Source organism: Diabrotica virgifera, chromosome 3, assembly GCF_917563875.1.
Source record: "Diabrotica virgifera virgifera chromosome 3, PGI_DIABVI_V3a".
Lineage (NCBI taxonomy): Eukaryota > Metazoa > Arthropoda > Insecta > Coleoptera > Chrysomelidae > Diabrotica > Diabrotica virgifera.
The window spans coordinates 38,989,377-39,012,668 of NC_065445.1; the positions used below are offsets into that span (position 1 = coordinate 38,989,377).

A 23,292-nucleotide genomic window follows, 5' to 3' on the forward strand; every position below is an offset into this window, starting at 1 on the left:
GCAGATTGTGACCCGTAGTTATTAATAATATAATTTTCATATTAAATTTCATTAATAGGCATCAAGGAATCCCTACTTTGTTAACACTCAAACTAGGTGATCTATAAATGTTTAAGGTGATATTGTTAGAGATTATGTATTTGGTCCACATTTTTTGACGGTTGAGGTTTTTATACCACGGTGCTCCAGTTCTTCCAAAATTGATTTTTTTCAAGTGGGGCTCTATAAAAAACCTTGTATACCAGAAGCATCCAACAACGCCTGATGATATAAAAATAGAATAAAAGAAACTTTTAATAATATTGACTTACAAAAATGTTATAATAAATGTGGCTCGGTCATTTGAATATCGGTTGCAAAATTGCATAGACGTTGAAAGTGGTCATTTTCAACATTTACTTTGGACTTATATCCTTAACATCACATTAATTGGTATATTCATTAAATTTTGTTATGGTTTATTATTTTTTTATTAGTTATTTATTGAATGAAAATATTTGTTATATTATTACATAATACTTATTTGTTAAGTTATTTATATTTATAAGAATTGAATGTATTCCCGGGAAATGAAGAAAACTAAAAATATCTCAGAAAATAATAAGTTTAGGTATAAGAGATGCTATATAAAAATGAAAGAGTAGCATAAATACAATATTTCAAAAAAATAAAATATAGGGTGATCTATTAAAAAAAAATTGAGAAAATCGTAATTTTGTTTTGTAGTTTAAAAGTGCTTATAAAAATGAATGTTCTACTAAAAAATTCTTGGCTTAGAATGCTGTTGATATACCAATCTAAAAACTGTTACGTCAGTTGTATATTGTTTTGATTTATGTTTCATGTAAGTTATTTATTGGATAAAAATAATCTTGTTATATTAATATATACAATACAAAGTTTTTTTGTAGGAATTTTACGATTCTTGTATATTAGGAAAATATGATAATTTCTTAATATCACATTTATTGGTATATTCACTGCATATTGCTATGGTTTATATTTTGTGTTAGTTATTTATCTAATAAAAATAATTTTGTTTAATTATCACTCGATACTAACTTATTTCTACTAGAAAAATTGAATGTATTTCCGGCAAATGAAGAAAACTAAAAATATCTCGGAAAGTAATCAGTTTAGATATAGGGAATGCTATATAAAAATGAAAGAGTATATTAAATACAATAATGTTGAGAAATAAAATATAGGGTGATCTATTTAAAAAAAATAGAGAAAATCTTAATTTTGTTTTGTAGTTCACCCTGTATACAAATATTCGTCAATTATGTGAATCGGACTTAATTTAGAAACTACAGTATATTGTTTATCTTATTACATAAAACACATTATCGTCTACGAATTACTTCTTTATATACAGGGTTGTTTGCGCCAATATGAATATATATTTCATTTATTTTAATTCGGGAACGTCTTGGCAACACAGTTCTAAGTAAGCATAATCTTCTGTCCTTTATGTTAAATCAGTCAGTCGTTAACATACATACGGTCGGAACGTATAGTACACCTTGACAATTTTAATTTGATTTTGTGTGTGTTTTCCGTGAGACAAATTGACGATACCAGACAACATATTTTCGGTAAGTTCCCTTCTTTTATCCCATCCTTCATTTTCCTTAATGCCACCGAAAATAGTGCTTCAACATTTAACAACACGAAGAAAATCTAAGAAAATCTCGGTAAGTTATTATTATTAAAAATTTTCCATTTGGTTTTCCTAAAAGCCAAAACATAATTGGTCAATTTCGAGCTTGGATATTCAGCGTAGGTTTACAGTTTGCTTTGCTTAGTTTTGTATTATTAAATAATAATATTCTTATTTAGAAACAAATTGTTCGGTCAAATTTAATGTCGGCACGTATCGGAAAAAAAACTCTGTGATAACTTTTTGCTGATTTTTGTATTTGTATCGTTTTTGTTTCTCGGAACAACTTGGGCTTCGGGCGTGAAAGAAGTTAGGTTTTTAAATATTTGCGGTGTTGTCAAACGTGAATATTTTTCGACTCAATCGGTTACGGAAAAATTCGGATGTATGAATAAAAATTATTTTGTAAACAAATACTAAATTTGATTCACGGTTCTAAACAAAATAAAGAGTTTGCATAATAACTGCCCGGAAGGCTTGTTTTTTAACAAATCTCTATAATTAATTAATTTTATTCAAAATTTATACTCAGACCTGGTTTGTTATATGCTACAGTTTTCTTAAAGTAGACTTTGTTTTTTTTCTGATTTTGCGGATTGATTTCAGTAACAATGACTACTTACGAAAGGCAATTTAAAATATTAACGGCTAAAAAAGAAACGCTTTATACAATCATTCAGACTTTATATGACTTATCGAAAAACTTAACTACGGATAACACCATTAAAAAATTCACAAACTTGTATCAGTCGATGGATTCGACAAGGACAGAAATTCTCGAAATTTTGGATGAAATCAACGCAGTCGGGTTTGACGTTGATGAAAACTATAAACCAGATTTTCAGGTGATGTCTGTTATTAACGAAATGTGTTGTGAAGCAAGGGCGGCTTATACAAAATTAAAACCAAGCACCAATATTGTAAATCCAACTTTACAGCAAAGTACACAACAACAGTGTAATGTACACAGTCTTTTGCCAAAAATCACTATTCCAGATTTCCACGGGGAAACAAAGGAATGGGAAACTTTTTATTCGATTTACAAACCATTGGTACACGATAATTTCCAGCTGACGGATGCAGATAAGGCTCGGCTTTTGGTTTCACATTTAAAGGGATCGGCCCTTAGTATTTGTGCGGGAATAGCTACTTCTGGGGATAATTATGACACGTTATGGAAAGCACTTTTAGAAAAATATCATAATAAAAGGTTGTTAGCAAACACTTATTTACAACAAATTTTTAATTTTAAATCCTTGCAATCGGAATCTGAAAAAAATCTAAACAGTTTTTTAGAAATCTTTGACGCCTCGGTTAATGCCTTAAAAAAGTTGGATGTCCCGGATTTAACGGATTTTATTTTACTTTATCATGCACTCTCAAAACTGGACAGGGAAACGGTAAAATCTTTTGAAAATCACATGCGCGGAACGGTTATTCCTACTTACACGGATTTAATTAAATTTGTTAAGGATCAAACAAAAATTTTGCATAATAGTGACTCACAAGAGGCTAGCTCCGGTGGCTATCATAAAAATAAAAATTCGAAATCATTTTTTGTAAGCCAGCATGAGAATAAAAACAATAACAGAATGCCTTTTTGTGTTTTATGTAAAAAATCGTCACATTTTTTGGGTAGGTGTGATAAATTTAAGGCTATGAATCCTACACAAAGGTACGATTTGGTAAAAAATAATAATTTATGCTTTCTGTGTTTTTCCCAGTCACATGGTGTAAGACAGTGCTTAAAAAGACCGTGTGCCCAGTGTGCCAAGAATCATCATTTTCTTTTATGCGCAGGAAAACCGGAAATAAGGGGCGCGAAAGAAAATAATCAAAATAATCAACCAAATTCTGGTGTCGGTATTCCAGAAACGGGTTCCAATAACCACAATTCGGGTTCAGTTAATTGTGCGTTTCAAAATTCTAGTTTTTTGAGTAGAAATCAGGAAAAACGGTTCTATTAGCAACGGTAACGGTATGTGTGTTAAATAGTCCTTTACAAAATGCAACGGCGCGGTTTATTTTGGACAACGGTAGTCAGTGTAATCTTTTGACCACGGAATGTTGTAAAAAACTAGGTCTTAGATATACAAAAATTAATTCTTCGGTACAAGGTTTGGGACAAAACTCTCAGTCGGTAAGGGGAGTAACGGACATTATTATCGCTTCGCGTTTTGATCAGACTAAAAAATACGATGTTCAAGCTTTAGTTATTGATCATATTACAGATAAATTGCCAAAAACGAAATTAAATTTGCAAACTTTATCGGAATTTAAAAATTTACAATTAGCGGACGATAAGTTTTTTGAACCTAAATCAATCGATGGCATAATCGGTGCGCAGTTTTTTCCTATTCTTTTCGGCGGTAATCGGATTTTGAGTTCTTCAGGTTTAGGGGCGGCTTTAGAAACAACGTTCGGGTATGTTATTATGGGTCAGGTGGATACGGAATATTCCACTCCCATAAATTTGCTCACTTTAAGGGAAGAAACATCGATTGAACAAATTTTGACAAAATTTTGGGAATTAGAGCAGGTTCCAAAACGGGAAATTCCGGATTTAGACGCTATAGAATGTGAAAATATTTATAAAACCACGGTTTCCAGGGATATATCGGGCCGGTTTACTGTTGCATTACCTTTTAAAAGTTCACCAAAAAATTTGGGAAATTCAAGGGTTTCGGCGGAAAATCGGTTAAAAACCTTGGAAAAACGGTTAACAAAATCGGACAGCTTGCGTGCGGATTACAATAAAATTATGCAGGATTTTTTGGATCAAGGATACTTAAATTTATTGGAAAAAGAAGATTGTGACTTATCCTATTATATTAGTCATCACCCTGTAATAAAATTAGAGAGTTTAAGTACACCTATACGTATCGTATTGGATGCATCTTGCCCTTCAGACAGTGATGTCTCTTTGAATGATTTATTGCATAGCGGGCCTAAACTGCAGGCGGACATATGCACTTTATTAATAAATTTTCGGCTTTTTCCAGTAGCATTGAGTTCGGATTTAAAAAAGATGTTTTTACAAATAAAATTAGTACAAGATCACTGGCGGTTTCAAAGAATATTATGGAGATTTGATCCAAACGAGGAAATAAAAACGTATGAATTTACGGTGGTTGCGTTCGGTTTAAGGTCGTCACCTTTTTTAGCGCTACGGACGGTTCAGCAATTGATAAATGAAGATGGCAAAGATTATCCTTTAGCTAAAAAATATATTTCTTCGGGGCTATATATGGATGATTTTTTAACGAGTGTTCCGGACGAAATTGAAGCTAAAGAATTATATAATCAATCGGTAAATCTCTTCAAAGGTGGTTGTTTTGACTTAGTTAAATGGTCGACTAATTTGGACAATTTGTTATCAGAAATTCCGCTGGAAAAACGTTTACAAAATTCGGTTACATTTAAATCGGAGACTAAAGTTTTAGGGATGCAATGGGATCCGCAGAGGGATGTTTTGAACTATAGGTTAACCACCCCCGATAAAAATTGTACAAAACGTAAGATTTTATCTCTTACTGCAAAATGTTATGATCCTATTGGTCTGATTGCTCCATTTATTTTGCATTTAAAGTTAATGATCAGGGAGTTATGGCAACTAAAATTGGGTTGGGATGACTCACCCCCGGATACGATTAAAAAATCATGGGAAAAGGTATGCAATGAATGGCAAGATTTTTCAAAATTTGAGGTCCCTAGACATGTAGGAGCCATGAGGGATGTTCCGATTATGATTTTGGGGTTTGCGGATGCAAGTCAAGACGGTTACGGTGGGGTAGTTTATTTAAGGGTTGTAAATTCTAGCGGTGAAGTGAGTGTGAGACTGGTTGCTGCAAAATCGAGATGTGCACCTTTAAAAAAGACCATGACCATTCCGAAGCTAGAATTATGCGCGGCTTTGTTGTTATCATCTTTGCTGAAATTAATATTTGAAAATTATAGCAAACTTACTCATATTTCACAACTAGTTGCGTATTCTGATTCGACCACGGTGGTGAGTTGGTTAACTTCGGCAAATACCAAAGATATTTTTGTAGCTAATCGAGTGCAGCAAATTAAAGAAAACCTTCCTAATATTTCATGGCAACATATTGAAGGTAAAAATAATCCCGCGGACTGCTTGTCAAGAGGGTTGACACCCTCACAATTAATAAATCATGAACTTTGGTTACAAGGTCCTAGTTGGATAAAATTACGGGAATCGGACTGGCCTTCTTCAATATTAGAATCGGATTTTTCGGAGGTTAAGGTTTTGGTTATTGAGGAGGAGAAGCAGGGTGAAAAAATTCATCCCTTACTTGAATTGGTTGAACGTCATTCTAGCTGGCATAAAATTTTACGGATTACGGTTCGGGTTTTAATGTTGTTAAAATTAATTCCTGTGCAAAAATTAATTACGGCTACTGCGCTAAGAACAGCAGAATGTTATTTAATTCAGTTAATTCAGTTAAAACATTTTGAAACTGAAATAAAAATGATAAAAGAAAACAAACAATGTAAAACACACCTTAAGAAATTACGGCCATTTTTACAAGACGGTTTACTTATGGTGGGGGGACGACTTAATAATTCATCCCTTAGTTTTTCGGGAAAACATCCACTAATTTTACCGGGAAAAGAAACGTTAGTTGAACGGATTGTTGATTTTTATCATATAATTTATATGCATACGGGGGCATATTTGCTTGAAGCTTTATTGCGTCAAAAGTATTGGATTCTTGGGGCAAGAAATCTTATAAGAAATCGGGTTTTTAAATGCAATCGTTGTTTTAGAAATAAACCGAAAATTTTGACACCGCTCATGGCAGATTTACCGGTATCGAGGGTTACTGCTACTAAACCCTTTTTACACGTAGGGGTTGACTATTTTGGGCCAATAAATATTACATTAGGTAAAAAACGTAATGCGGCGGTTCATAAATCGTATTGTTTATTAGCGGTTTGTTTAAGCACAAAAGCGGTTCATTTAGAATTGGTGAGTTCTTTAAGCACACCACATTTTATGCAAGCATTTAAAAGACTTTTAGCAAGAAGGGGCCCATGCAAGGTTTTGTATTCTGATCAGGGATCATCTTTTGTTTGTGCGAAAACGGTTTTAAGTGAAATTAATCGGTTTGCTAGTTCGGAAGAATATCAAAATGCACTGTTATGTGAATTAAATTTGAACGGTGTGGAATGGAAATTTATAAGTCCACAAAGTCCGAGTCACGGGGGTCTTTGGGAAAGTAATGTAAAGAGCGCTAAGTCGCATCTCTATAAGGTCATAGGGGATCAGTTGTTAACATATGAAGAGTTAAATACTCTATTAATTCAAATAGAGGCAATCTTAAATTCGAGACCTCTTTGTCGTCGACCAACTGATTCATCTCAAATATCGGTATTAACTCCATCACATTTTTTAAATTTAACACCGTTAGGAAGTTTGCCGGCCGACGATTTAACAGATTTAAATATAAACCGGTTAGATAGGTTCCAGTTAATCGATCGAATGGTGCAAGATTTCTGGAAAAGGTGGCGTTTGGAATATTTGACTACCTTACAAACTAGAGAAAAATGGAATATAGATTTGCCTAATGTTAAAATCGGAACGGTTGTTATTTTAAAGGTAGACAATGTACCTACACTTTGTTGGCCGTTGGCCATTGTTACTGAGGTTCATCCGGGTAAAGACGGAGTTGTTAGAAATGTTACTGTGAAAACTTCGAAAGGGACATTTACACGACCAGTTTTGAAGTTATGCCCTCTTCCGAATCAATAAATTTACAGTAATATCTTTTGTATATAGTTATAGGTATTTTTCATTAGAATTTATTTATTTTTTTCGATTATTTTTTTTTGAGTTACGGTAATTAACTCTGAAAATTTTGGTATATTAATTTATGCCTGGTCCTTTGAGTATTTATTTGGAACTAGTTTTTTTTTTATTGTGTTTTCGGCACAAATTGCATACATATTTGGCTGAAAAATGGGTTTTTCAGGGCGGGGGCTATGTTTGCGCCAATATGAATATATATTTCATTTATTTTAATTCGGGAACGTCTTGGCAACACAGTTCTAAGTAAGCATAATCTTCTGTCCTTTATGTTAAATCAGTCAGTCGTTAACATACATACGGTCGGAACGTATAGTACACCTTGACAATTTTAATTTGATTTTGTGTGTGTTTTCCGTGAGACAAATTGACGATACCAGACAACATATTTTCGGTAAGTTCCCTTCTTTTATCCCATCCTTCATTTTCCTTAATGCCACCGAAAATAGTGCTTCAACATTTAACAACACGAAGAAAATCTAAGAAAATCTCGGTAAGTTATTATTATTAAAAATTTTCCATTTGGTTTTCCTAAAAGCCAAAACAAGGGTGTTAATCTCATAGTGATTTCGAAATAAAAATGGTCATAACTTGTTAAATACTCTGTATAGTAATGCAAAACCACATATTATATGAACAAGAATTATGAGGGGAATATAAATATGAAAAAATATATAGGGTGTCCCATTTAAAAAATTATATGTTTGATATACCACGCAGTTACTGATCACCCTGTAGAAATGGACATATTTTCCAAGCGTGGACAATATCATTGCCTACATTTTTTTTAAATAACTTTTCTCGATATTTTATACCATAATTGAGTTATCGACCGATACCGCACTAAAAACTCACCCTGTATATCTTGTTTTACTGTAATTCATGTTTAAGCCTTCTTCTTCTTCTACGGCACTACAGCCCAAATTGAGCCTTGGCCTCCTTTATTTTTTGCTTCCACCCTTGCTTGTCTGTGGCTGCTCTTCTCGGACTCCTAAATGGGCTTGTGCATCGCTGTTTACTGTGTCTTCCCAGTGCTTTCTTGGCTTTCCAACCGGTCTCTTTCCCTGCATTCTAGCATTCAGTGCTCTTTTTGGTAGCCTATCCTCTCCCATTCTTATCACATATCCGACCCATTGCAATTTTTGTATTCTACTGAAGTCTGACAAGGGTGCTTTCTTATAAAGTTGATAAAGTTCGAAAAGAAAGTACCTCCAGTACTTTCTTTTTTAATGTGTCGAGTTTGTTCTTGGATGTTTCTTTCAGGACCCAAGCTTCACTGCCATAGCATGTTATTGGTCTAATTAAAGTTTTATAGATTCTCATCTTTTTATTTCGGTGGACACTTTTAGATTGAAATATGTGGGAGAGGGCAAAATAAGCTCTGTTTGCCTGCGTTATTCTCTTCCGTATTTCTCCATCTTCTGATCCGTCGCGTCGGCATTTATTTCTACTCCCAGGTATGTAAACTTTCCAAACGTTTTAATGTCATCTTCATGTATAATGTTTTGGTTGAATTTATTTCTCCTCGTCTGAGTCATTATTTTTGTTTTTTTCTGTGTTAATTTCCAGACCTAGCATTTTTGATTGTGTTTTTAACTCTGCGTATGTTTCTTGTGCTCCTGTTGATGTTCTATTCATAATATTAATATCATCGGCATAAGCGGCCACTTAAACCGTTCGGTTGGTCAGTAGGTTTCCTCATCCAGTTTGCATTTGCCTAACCGCATATTCCATAGCCAAGTTAAACAATGTTGGGACCAGCCCATCTCCCTGCTTTAGTCCATACGAAATTTTGTAAAAGTCTCTCCGGTGGTTTTGTATTCGTACACATGCCTGAGTTTCATCCATTGTGGCTTTAATGAGTCTTATTAGCTTGTGTGGTATTGCCAATTCAGCCAATATATAGTATAGTTTGTTCCTTTTGACTTAGTCGTATGCCTGTTTAAACTCAACAAACACGTTGTGAACATCAATATCGTGTTCCCATGATTTGTTCAAGATCTGTTTGACTGTAAATCTATGATCCAGTGTCGATCTTCCCCGTCTAAACCCGTCTGATAATCTCCAATAATATTTTCTGCTAGTGGTTGTAGCCGCTGGTTTGTAATATCCGTGAGGACTTTATATGCTGTACCCAGTAGAGAGATTCCACGGTAGTTTTTGCACTGGAGTTTGTCTCCTTTTGTATAGATCGGGCATACTATACTTTTCTTCCAGTTGTCGGGTATTTTCTCTTCTTGCCATATGTCTTTGATGAGCGCGTGGATGTGACTTGCTAGGTGGTCGCCACCTACCTTATACAGTTCTGCTGGTATTTCGTCAAATCCCGGAGCTTTATTGTTTTTCTGGGCCTTAATAGCTTCGAGAACTCCCTCTATAGTTGGAGCTTCTACTCCATTATCTACTTCATTCTCTTCTACGTAGTTCATGTTTAAGCCTGTCGCTCCGAAATCTTCATTTCATTGTTGTAATAGTTCATTTAGTTCTTGGATATTATCTGCTATTAAAAGCATGAAATTTGCAAAGCTCAAATGGTTTTAGTATGATCAGTCCATGATTATACCTTTGTAGTCCCATTGGTTGTTTCTGTTTCTACCGATGATCGTCACTTTGATTTTATGTATATGTATTGTTATGATCTGCTTCTTATTAATTTTATATTAATTATTATTTATTTGATTAATTATTTAATTGTCGCAAATCATACATAAAAATTGAATAAAAAATCTCAGGGTGCCTTTTTTATACTATTAAAAAAAATCCAAATTATCTCACGTTATACTTATCTTCTCTCGTGGGTTCAGTATCTCTGAGTTGATCCTAATCGGGATAAAATAGGGAAAAGAAATAAACCAAAATATTAAAATAAAAATACAGAATTGTCTTTTATTTATCAAAATCAATACTCTGAAATCTATCGAATCTAAAAACCTGTGGACACAGATGTCCGAATGAAATTTTTACCCCTTAAATTTATTATAGTTAACAAAAAACCATTTATCGGTTTGTTCCCGAAGCCTTTGGTAAAACAAACTAAACAAAACAAATTTATGTATTCGCAAGATTACCTATATTTACTATTTATATTTTGAAATATTGGAATTTTAATTCATATGCTTTTTACTCAAAAATTTAGTTCCCGAACATAAAAATCTCTTTCACATAAATTGACTGACCTTTTGTTTCACTCACTCTGATGTCTTCTCGTGACCCAAAACAGCTCTCCCTCGTTGACTATGTTAAAGGCTACTCATCAAAGCCCTCTCCGTTCTACAGCTTCAAAACTATCAGCATACCAGCACCAATTCTCCAACAAGCCGGACCTCTTTTGGCACGTACTCGATTCAAACAAAACTCCAAAAATTCTCTGCTCTCCTTCTCACAATAATACAGAATCAAAGAGGTATTTCGTCTCAATTTGATCTGTCTCTCTTTCCACTTTTCACCACTATTCTCCACTATCAAACATCACCGGTAATTGCTAACTATCTATTCACGAAAAACGTCGAACTGCTCCTCAACGATGCCAAAAATATAATGACTTCTTTTTCAACTTTCTCAATCATCCAATCCATTTTTCCCCTTCCACATTCTAAGAATCAGAACATCGACTTTTCCATTCGACAAACAACAGTCACCCTCAAAATTATTCCGATCATCCTAATTACTTTCTGAGAACTCTACAATATTTACTCGTGTTGAAACAAAGATACTAAAATTCCAAATTTCTTTTAAATTACCAATTTCTAGAAATTGATAAATACCTATACACTAAACAATCTTTTTCCATTTTAAATCTAAATACATCGTTCTTTTCACTTTAATTATTCACAAAAGTCTTTAACGGTTCATCGGAAAGCTCATTAAAAAAAGAAATCCACTTACATCCAAACTACATTAAAATAAATATATTTACAGCTCAATATACAGGGTGTATCAACTTTATATGCCCGCGTTATTTAAAAAAATTTAATTTAATTTTCATCTTGCTTTCGATTGATAAAATGCAAACACAATAGTATTTATTTTCAAACCCTATTCCGTATTTCCCATGCCCAGTTTATTCATAATTTGTTCCAGTTCTTTACGTCAATATAAAACCATAAACATCCTAAACATTTGGGGATCAATGTATTTACTAGTGATTGTGATGTTCTCTGGCAGAATAAGTCTCATTTAATGAGTAAAGAGATAAATCTTTTCGCTGCCTGTTAGTTGAGATCGGAAAAATAGTTTCAAACTTCAACTTCCTGAATAATTTATAGTCTGTGCAACTTTGTGCAAATCACACACAAATAACTTATCTTCGGTGCACTCCACTAACTTTTCAAAGTCGCGAGAATCGATTTCCATAATGCGATATTGGGAATGTGACACGAGAAATTAAATTATTGGTTTTAGTAAAAACAACAAAACCGTAAGTTCCAGGAAATAATGTAGATTTTGGCTAAGTTTAAATATAAATTAAATTATTATACAGGGTGATCAACTTCTTTGACAAAGTCCAATATATCTGTTATTATACAATATATAGACACCTTTAATGTACACATTAAATGTGTACATTTTTAAAAATTTTAAAATTAGTGCGAAATATACAGGGTCCTCCATAACACGGTGCCAAACCAAAGTTATGTTTTTGAAGTTATACTTTTTTAACGGCGATAAAGGGTGATTTTTTTATATGTTAAAACCTATCAGCCCGACGCATGCGCATTATAACTTTGTTCTGATTGGATGTTCAAATGACATGTCAAAAATTATCCGATATGGCAGATGTGGTTTGGAGGTAAACATAAAGGTAAACAAATGTATAATATATTAGTTTTATTGTTGTGAGGACAGAAACAAAAAAGTTTATAATATTGTAGTGACTTTTAAATAGTTTTTAAAAGCAACAGGTACGTAACAATTGTTAATGTATCATGAGTATAAACCTACCTATTTGATCTGCCAAAATACATAGTATGTAATACTTTTATTTATATAATTTGATTACCATCAAAATTTCTATCAATATTCACCTAATATATTGTTTTTTTACTCTATGTTTTGTTGTATTTTTTCAATTCTAAATCATTTCATTTCAAAATTAAAATAATTTGATCAATTTTCAAAATATCAAAATATCACAAGTTTAATCCGTTTAGTTAGTCGATCTTCGTAAATAATGACACATAGTGTCCGTGGCTAAGCGGAGAAGGCGAATGAATTCCAGTACCAACCGCTCTTATCAGCGCTGGTTCGAGTCCCAATAGAAACTTTCTTTTTTGTTTTGTTTAATACATTTTATGATTGTAAGTATATTTATTATATAATTGTATTTTCAGAAAATACGTATTTAGTTAAAAAAAATTTCGACAATTAATGTTCAGACATCATTTGTGGCTTGTTTAATGTGTTTGTGTGTGTTTTATTCTTTTATTATTTTAATTTTTGGCACTGTTCTAATAAAAATGTTTGAGAAGTAGTAAGTATAAATTAGTTTAATATTTAAACAAAATATAAATAAAAAGTATATTAATTTCGTTTAAATCATATAATAGAAGTATAACTTCTTACGTGCGTACAAAGTAAACACACATTCTTTTTTTTTTAATGGAACACCCTATATTTTTGTATTTTATTCAAAATCTAGCTTCTCTACATTTTTCTGATTAAAAAGATATACACTTGTCTGAGGTTATACTTAGTGTTTCAGAGTTATGAGCACTTTTATTAAAAAATCATACTGATTTGATCGCCCTGTATGATTCTAACGGTGTAATTTATTTTTTTTTGCTGTTGTTGACTGTCAATATTAAAGTAGTTTTGCAACAATGTACAATTTTTTATCACTACACAAATTTTATACAGGGTAAGTCAAAATGTAAATAAGAGATTTTCTTCATATTTTTAAATAGAACACCCTGTATTTTATATTATCATGGAAAACTTCTATCAATATACTTGCATATCTTTCAAATATTCCCTATACCCAGTTATTAGTTTTCGAGATATTTTAGTTTTATTTTTGATAACAACATGTATTACTTAGTTACTAATAACATTACTTTAATTTATTAAAATGTATTAAGAAAAATAAACTAATAAAAAAAGAACGTGTGTGTACTTTGTACGCACGTAAGAAGATATTCTTCTATTATATAATAGGTAATTTAAACGAAGTAAATATACTTAAAAGGTTATTTGTACTTATTTTATTTAAAAATCAAACTAACTTTCTTATCTACCACTTTTAAAAAAGAAGAATATCTTCAAAAATTATATAATAGTTTACTTACAATCATAAAATCTATAAAAAAATAAAAAAATAATAACTTGCTTGGGGCTTGAACCCACTTCACGTCTACCGCGCCGTACGAAAGTTGACGGCATTTCAAACTGCACCACATTCGCGTATACGTCATGTGGGAATATACACAAACTAAACGTTTACACCATAAATTTATATGAATTTAATAAAATTATTAGTTTAATTTTTGTCGAAATAAAATACAACAAAATATAGAGTAAGAAAACGATATATGAGATGAAGATTTGTAGAAAGTTTGTTCGTAATCAGATTATGTAAATTAAAGCATTGCCTACTAATAGGTAACTACATTATTTTGTTTACATTTTCCAAATAGATAGGTATTGAAACTATTAGGTATTTCCAACTGAAACATTTAGAATTACGTATCTGCGGCTTTTCAAAACTATTTAAAAAGTCACTATAATTATAAATTTGATTTTATTTCTGTCCACACATCAATAAAAACTAATATTATACAATATTTTTGTTTACCGATAACCTCCATATTGAACAATTATTGACAGATCATTTCAAAATTTCAACACCCAATCAGAGCCTGTATAACGACTAATACCATACTGTCGGTGTGCGCATGCGCGGGGATCAATCAAATTTTACCCTCAATCGATTCGCTGCTAAAGAAGAATATCTACAAAAATGTTCAACGGACTTCTTATGTTTCTCATAAAAGTTGTTCAAAATGACCTCCCATAACGTCTACACAAGCCTGGAGACGAGTTTCGAAAGACCTACTGAAGTTTGTAAGCATTTGTTGTGTGACACTTTAAAAGGCGTTTTGAATTCTTATCTTCATACCGTCAACTGTTGTTGCAGGTGTCCTATGTACTACGTCTTTAATATAACCCCAGAAAAAGAAGTCAACTTTGTTTAATTCTGGTGATCTGGGTGGCCAGTGAACTGGCCCATCTCTTCCTATCCATCTTTCTGGAAATAGTTTATCAAGTTCACCGTTGACGAGTGCGTTGTGGTGAGCAGGGGCTTTGTCGTGAAGGTACCACATATCCTGGCGGATGTTTATTGGTACATTTTCAAGTAGAATAGGTAAATGATTCACTAGAAAATTTAAATAAACCTCACCATGTACCGATAACTCAAAGAAAAAATGACCTATAACGTAATTGCCTATGATTCCACCCCAAACATTTAAGGACCATCTCGTTTGAATATGTGTGCGAGCACAGTACGGATTGGTTATGGAATAATAATGAAAATTGTGTCTGTTTACACTACCATTTTTGTGGAATGTTGCCTCGTCTCCAAAGAGAACAAATTCAAAAAGATGTATCTGTATAACTGTTTGCTATTGTGACCATTGACAAAATTGGACTCTTCGTCTGAAATCATCCTTAACAAGTTCCTGATGTTATTGTGTATGATATGGGTGCATGTTTTTTAAGTATGCAAGTATGTTTTGGATAGATCTATAACTTATACCTTGCTCTCTTGTAATATTTCGAATACTTGTGTGAGGATTTTCTGTAACAGCCAGTAAAACATTTAATTCATTTTCATCCGTAATAATGGTTTTTGGTTTTTCCTTTGCTTCATATAAAACAGAACCGGTACGAATAAACCTGTCTAATAAGTTGTCAAATGCTCTCTTATTTGGTTGTCGACGCTGTGGATACCGTTCCTTATAAATTCTTGTGGCAAGTAATGAGTTTTGAAACACTCTCCTAAAATCCATATCATGTCTGTCATTTCTTCACGACTAAAATTCATTGTTGTAACAATTATAACAATACGGCGAACAATTATAATCACACAATAACAAAACTAAAAACGTACAGATAATTAAAATCTTACATCTCACAGTTCTTGTGTCAATTATTTCAAAGCCACCTTAAACAAGAACTTACAGCAATTTATAGTTTAAATATATTCGCGGAAAATTAATATCATTATGTTAGTAAATACATATAAAATTGTCGTTATTGTATAGAATTTAAAAGAAACTTACAGAAAAAAATGGAATGCAGTCTAATTTTAATTATCACTAACAAACACATTGGAGGTTTCTAATATTAAGGGTAATTAATTATTGTAATAAACGTATCTATGAGCTATCAACAATAAAACTAAAATATCTCGAAAACTAATAATTTTAGGTATAGGGAATATTTAAAAGATATGCAAGTATAATGATATAACTTTTCGATGGTAATATAAATATAAAATACCATTTAAAAATATGAAAAAAATATTTTATTTCCATTTTGACTTACCCTGTATACAATTTGTGTAGTAATAAAAAAATTGTACGTTGTTTCAAAATTACTTTAATATTGACAGTTAGCAGCAGTAAAAAAATAAGTTTATATTACACCGTTAGATCCATACAGGGCGATCAATTCAGTATGATTTTTAAATAAAAATGCTCATAACTTTGAAACACTCAGTATAACCCCAGACAAGTGTTATATCTTTTTAATCACAAAAATGTAGAGAAACCAGATTTTGAATAAAATAGAGGGTGTTCCATTTAAAAAAAAAAACATAACTTTGGTTTGGCACCGTGTTATGGAGGACCCTGTATATTTTTCACTAATTTTAAAATGTGTACATTAAAGGTGTCTATACCTTTTATTAACAACTTTTTTTCATGTATTGTATAATAACAGATATATTGGACTTTGTCACAGAAGTTGATCACCCTGTATAAAAAATAAGACTAAGACTCCGGTATGATTGGTTTTTATAGCGAAATATTTGATCTAATAAAATGACATAAGGAGGGTCTACCAATCTTCTACAAGTGTTTCGATATTTTACGTCTCATCAGAAACACTTGTAGTAGCTCGAATCAAAATAAAATGCTGTTCATCTATGCATGGCTGTAATAGTAACGTAATATACCTGAGTAAGATGAGTGATTTCTCTTCGATGGCGAATTAGGTGAACTGTGAATCCAAGCTTGCAGTAAGCAATAACCATTTATTCTAACAATACAACAGCTTGATAAAGCTTACGGTTATATTCAGTTACTCTATAACCTTGTGAGGATCCTTCTAAAAGAGACGTAGGTTTATTACACTATAAAAAGCTACTACAGCGAACAAAGTCAAACCAATGCTACATACCATACCCACTTAGAGCTTGATCCATAAATTCCATAAAATAGTCCCCAATTAAATCCTTAAGATAATACATATTATAATTCTCAACAAATATGGTCAATAAGTCTGTGGTCTATAAATGCTCACTTCTTCAAGGGACGAAACAAGACAAACGACAAAAATTAATGACTTCAATTTGAAACTACCTTGACCCAAAAAAACCGCAACTTTGACCCACTGAAAATAAATTCTTCAATCAGTGAAACTTAAAACAAGACTTATGTCTAGACAACTCTATATTGAGTTAAAGATTGCAAAGAAATGTTTAACGTAACAGTCTCCTGAGTTCTCATAGTTTACCCTTCCGATGATCAACCTTTTTTTTTGTTACACGGATGACCAACTGGGGTCAAAAACGACCCCAAGTCAAAAATGACAATTGACAAAAAATTAAGTTGTTTTAAGAAATAAAATAATGTATTCGTAATTTTAATGTTAGTATTGTATCAATAAATAATAAATAAACGTTAGTAAAACATATTTTATCTCCAACCGTCACTAAAGTCATTCATTATTGTACTCATTTGACGCCATTTGCGGCAGTAAAGTAACACTTTATTGTACTGAAAGAAGAATTTTACTTTACCTGCCGCGATTAATCAAATTAACCGAGATTGAATGTAAGTGGTCGATGGCAGTAATCGATTATTTATTTGAGTGAACTTAAAATTTATTTATTTTAATTATTGAAAATATTGTACACAATTTACGTTATTATTAATTAAATTTATGCCAAAAAGTGAAATTCTGTAGTATTTTGCAATTATATTCATATACAATTAATCAAAATTTAACCGATTTAGTAATTATTCAATATTGATAACTATCTATCGATTAAAAATCGGAAGCGGCATGCAGAAGGCACCTGTCACCACTGTCATATTTAAAAAATTTAAATTGAAAATTGTATTTATTATAATAAAAGTGTTAAAACGAATATCAAATTATAGTACAGTAGTGCTGCTTTGGAAATGGAAGAAATTACATGAACGCCACCTGAAATACGCAAGAAATCGTTGGAGGCAGTTTCAGAGCTTCTCCCAGCAAAATCAATCGAAAAATACAATAGGCAATATGACATATTTGAAGCATGGCGTGAAAAAAATTGTACTACCAATTATAGTGAAAGTGTTTTACTAGCATATTTCTCTGAATTGCCTAAAGAATATTCTCCATTCTCCATCGGCTATGTGGTCCTATTATTTAATGTTAAAGGCAACTTTGACCACAAATAAAGACATAGATATAAGCAAATAGAAAAAACTTACAGCTTTTTTGAAACAAAAAGGAAGGAATTACATTCCCAAAAAATCAAAAACCCTGCCACAAGAAGAAGTGCTAAATTTCTTATTAAATGCACCTGATAACGATTATTTTTAATGATGAAGGTAATTCAACAAAAACAAAATTACTATTACATATTATATTGTACGTAAAGTTCTTTTTCATATCCTTGAATTTACCATGATTTATGTATAATGTCTTTTCATTTGATGTCAATTATTTTTTTTACATTTTTTACTTGCCTATTTGTCTAGCAAGTGGTTGCGTAGGCTAGCGGTATGTGTATCTAGCTACGGACGTGTCAGTATTTGGTTCGAATCCTCCGTAAGGAAAACTTTTTTGTTTAATATTAATGGTTATTGACATACTTAGACTATTATAAGGACTAAGTACACACACTCTTTTTTCATTAGAAGGATATAGTTAAGTAAGTGTTAATGTTTTTTATGATTGGCGATAAAATTTTGTATGCACCACGTCAGTAAAGACTCTTTATCGAACTCGTCTGTTATTCGCCTTGTTCGCTACGCTCGCTCGGCTCATAATATCAGACTCGTTCGATAAAGAGTCACTTTACTGACTTGGTACATAAATAACTATTAATTACCACTAAACAAAAACAGGAATCATCATTGTGAACATAGATCTAAACAAATTTTAAAATAAACACTAATTTAGGTCGCCACAGGTTTAACAAACAATTTTTTTTTCAATATTGGAATGTTTCTTGTAAACAATTCCACATAATAGACGGTATTTACTTATTATAAAATTGGAACATGGAAGACCAAGGGAGTTGGAGTCTTTGACTCCAAATTCAGAAAATATTTTTTCTTTTTTCGTAAAATATAGGGATTTTTTTGTATTACAAAATATGAGGGTAATACCGAGAATTATATTATAGTCAAATAAAAAAAAAATAATGAGTTTAAAATTGAAAATATTTTTGAATTTATTAAATTAAAACATACATTGTGGTAAAAATTTACTCCCTTGGTCATCCGAAGGTTAAATAAATAAGTGTTTAAAAGACCGCAACTGCCATAAGTATAAGTTTCTAAAACTGCTCAATGCTGATAAAATCATAATTTTTGTGTTATAGGTCTGGATCTCGCATAAGAAAATAAATTTGATTAATAGCAAGCTGAAAATTTGTTAATAGGTTCAAGGTGTCTAGTCGGATAAACTATGATATATGAGAACACTGGAACAGGGGAAGTTTTAATGGTGGAAGAGGTTAAAAATTTGGAAAATCACACTATGAAAACGTCAGATATATTTTGTCCGACAGAACTTCCAATTGATTTGTTGTCCTTTCATTAAACTCTCATGGAAAAATCAGACTGGTGTTTATTACCAACTGGGCATTTTAATGAGTGGAACACGAAGAATATGTCAAATGATGAATCATGTTGGTTAAAAGGTAACAAATCAATTGGAAGTTCTGTCGGACAAAATACATCTGACGTTTTCATAGTCTGACGTTCCAAATTTTTAAGCTGTTCCACAATTAAAACTTTCCCTGTTCCAGTGTTCCAATATATCAAACTTTGTCCGACTAGACACCCTTAAGCTATTAACAAATTTTCAGATTGTTATTAATCAACTTTTATTTGGTACGCGGGATCCAGACCTATTAGGTGACTTATGTAAGTTATATATTATTGTTTTATTATCGTTAGGTACTTTCTTATTCTTCTTTTTATGACTTGCTGTATGACGGAAGACAAGCAATGTAATAAAAAGACGCATAGCAATAGCAAACAGAACTGAATATTCACGGTCTCCATAAACATTTAAAAAATAAAAATATAAAACGTGCAGCTCAATATATACAAGACCTTAATAAGACCGGTTTTGTTACATGGAGCTGAAACGTGGACCCTATCTCAAAGTGATGAAAGACTTCTTGGTATTTTTGAGAGAAAAATTCTTAGAAAAATTTTTGGGGCAGTAAATGAAAATGGGCTATGGCGTCGAAGATACAACTTTGAACTGTATCAGTTATACACCGATCCAGATATTGTGAAATTCGTTAAAGTGCAGAGACTTAGATGGGCTGGACACATTACTAGGATGTCAGACCACGAATACACTAAGAGATTAACATTTTCAAAACCAGAGGGTACAAGAAGTAGAGGACGACCACGAAGAAGATGGATTGATGATGTGGAAGAAGACCTAAAAATTCTAGGGCTCAGAAGATGGAGGGAAGTTGCCAGGAATCGACAGGAGTGGCGACTTCTTTGTGAGCAGGCCAAGATCCACAACGGATTGTCGAGCCACTTATGATGATGATGTATGACGGAAGATCTAGGAAGATCAACACACGTAACATCCGGGTACTATGAAATATACGTTAAGAACACTATTTTTTATGAAACATTATATTTTTAAAAGCGTACAATTTTTAAATATTGTTTTCTATATTTTTATATACAGTGTATCCATGTATCCCCGCTATTTATTTTGGATTGAAAGTTACAGCTCACCTAAAAATAATAAAACAATTAGATTCTTTTTTAATTTTATTTATTTTACTAAGAGCAAATGCAATATAATGTGCTTCAAGATCTGTCATAAAATAAGACAGGAAAAATATCCAATAGACCAGATCCCACAAAGTATGAGAGACCCAGTAAATATTATTAAAAGAGATAGATGACTTTCTAAACAAATAATAAAATTGATTCCGTTGAAAAAATGCAAAGAGAATGACCAAAACAGACATTAGTCTAGGAGCCAGAGGGGTCACCGTGTCATATTCAATTCTGATGGACAAACTCAACGGTTTCTTATGGATTTTTGGATGCTGATTAAGAATTTCGAGGGGGATTTCGATCCGAATGGCCAAAAAATTGTTATAAACAATTTAATTGTTTATAAATTTTTTATAAGGCTCTGGCTCACAAACTAAAAGAGATAAAAAAAATGTTTCAAATAAAATTTGTTCCTTGATAAAAAACGAAGAAAAAACCGTTTACTAAACTTAAATCTAGCAATTAGAACTCAAGATATTGTAAAATTAGTGCACAATGCAAATTGCAAATTGCAAAATAAGTATTTTTCGAAGCTTTATCGATCGTAACTCGGCTTCTACGCATGTAAATAAGTCTTAAAAGGTGTCATGGTAAAGCTGAATGAACAGGCTTCTAAACAAAGTTTGTTAAATTACTTGGTCTTTATTTGTTTTAAAGTTATACCCGTTTGAAGTTACAATTTTCTTAAAAATATTGTACATTCATTTGTTTATAAGGGTTTCAAGCGAATTTGAGCTATACATATTTATACTTTAATGAACAATAATGATAGAAAAACTCAAAAGGAACAATTTGAAGTTACGAAAATGTTCATAAGATTATTTTTGGCCAAGATGTCGATATTTTAATGGCGCGCGCTATGAGGCGCAAGATCGGCTCACCGCGTAAAGGTTCACGCGCTAACTTCTCGATGCAAATTATAATTTGTATGTATACATACGTTATCTTAATTTTTCATTTTTGAAGATCCTAATAAAATTTTATCATATAGTTCTTATAATTAAATCATCATACTGTACCTCTTATTCATTCTATTTACATTGTCTTCTATTTTTTGCACTAAATGAGAAAAAAACATTAAAAACTAATATTTCAGAATTATAACTAAAAAGTAAGTTGATAATATTTATTAATACTATTTTTACAAACATTTTTTTTCATGCATCTGCAAATCTGCATAGAGATATACAGGGAATATCAGCTTTTTTACATCTGCATAAGTTCTTAGCGAAATTTTAACAGTTACATGGTGGTACAAGTCTGTTCTTATAGGCAGTAAAACTAAAACTTTTTGAGGCTTCAGAGTCTAGTTATCTATATGATATCCATATAAAGTGGATCTAGTTCTTTTGCAGCATCATCAAGGCCCGTCAATTGTGTGTATGCCGCCACATCATAAATGCTCGTTTTATATGCAATGACTATGCTGCAAAAGAACTCGATCCATTTTTATATGGATATCACATATTGGCTCATTTTCATGGGTAGAAGCCGAGTTACGATCGATAAATCGTCGAAGAATACATACTTACTTGACTGTCAGCCAATCTTGCGCCTCATAGCGCGCCATTAAAATATCGACATCTTAGCCAAAAATAAACTTACGAACATTTTCGTAAGCTCAAATTGTTCCTTTTGAGTTGTTTTATCATTATTGTTAATTAAAGTATAAATGTTTACAGCTCAAGTTTGCTTGAAACCTTTATAAACAAATTAATGTACAATTTTTTAAAGAAAATTGTAATTTCAAACGGGTATAACTTTAAAACAAATGAAGATCAAATAATTTAACAAATTTTGTTTGGAAGCTTCTTAATTAAGCTTTAAAAGGACACCTTATAAGGCTCATTTACATGCGTAGAAGCAGAGTTACGATCGGTAAAGCTTCGAAAAAATACTTATTTTGCAATTTGCATTTTGAATTGTGCACTAATTTTACAATATCTTGAGTTCTAATTGTCGTATTTAAGTTTAGTAAACGGTTGTTCCCTCGTTTTTTATTAGGGAACAAATTTTACTTGAAACATTTTTTTTATCTCTTTTAGTTTATGAGCCAGAGCCTTATAAACAATTTATAAACAATTAAATTGTTTATAACAATTTTTTGACCACTCGGATCGAAATCCCCCTCGAAATTCGTAATCAGCAGCCCAAAATCCATAAGAAACCGTTGAGTTTGTCCATCAGAATTGAAAATGACACGGTGACCCCTATTTGGCGCCTAGACTACATGGTTAGTAGAGCGTAATGAAATCCAGAAGAGAAAAAAGTACATAGAAATAAGTAGTGGGCCTATTTCCATTCGTATATTATATCTAAAGGTATCTTCGGGTCCTCAGTAGGTAATTCTTTTAGACCATCTACAGTAAAACCTGTGTCAATGACCACCTGTCAAAAGCGGCCACCTGTACTAAAGCCAGTCTCATCACTGTATAAGTCCGTTATTAGACCTGTTACGACTTATACTGCCGAAACAAGACCAGACACAAGCAAAACACAAAGACATCTGGAGACCAACAAAATGAAGATCTTGGAAAATTTTG

The 23,292-nt window shown here is 32.1% G+C and overlaps 1 protein-coding gene across 2 annotated transcripts in view; it reads right to left on the minus strand.

Moving 5' to 3' along the window:
- Window positions 1–20,580: 20,580 nt before the first annotated feature.
- Window positions 20,581–23,292, minus strand: part of LOC126882802 (myrosinase 1-like) — an 85,333-nt gene continuing 82,621 nt past the window's right edge. For both annotated transcript variants that reach the window (XM_050647867.1, XM_050647868.1), the window contains one exon: window positions 20,581–20,701. The gene's annotated coding sequence lies outside the window, so the exon portion shown is untranslated. The remainder of the gene's footprint in view (window positions 20,702–23,292) is intronic.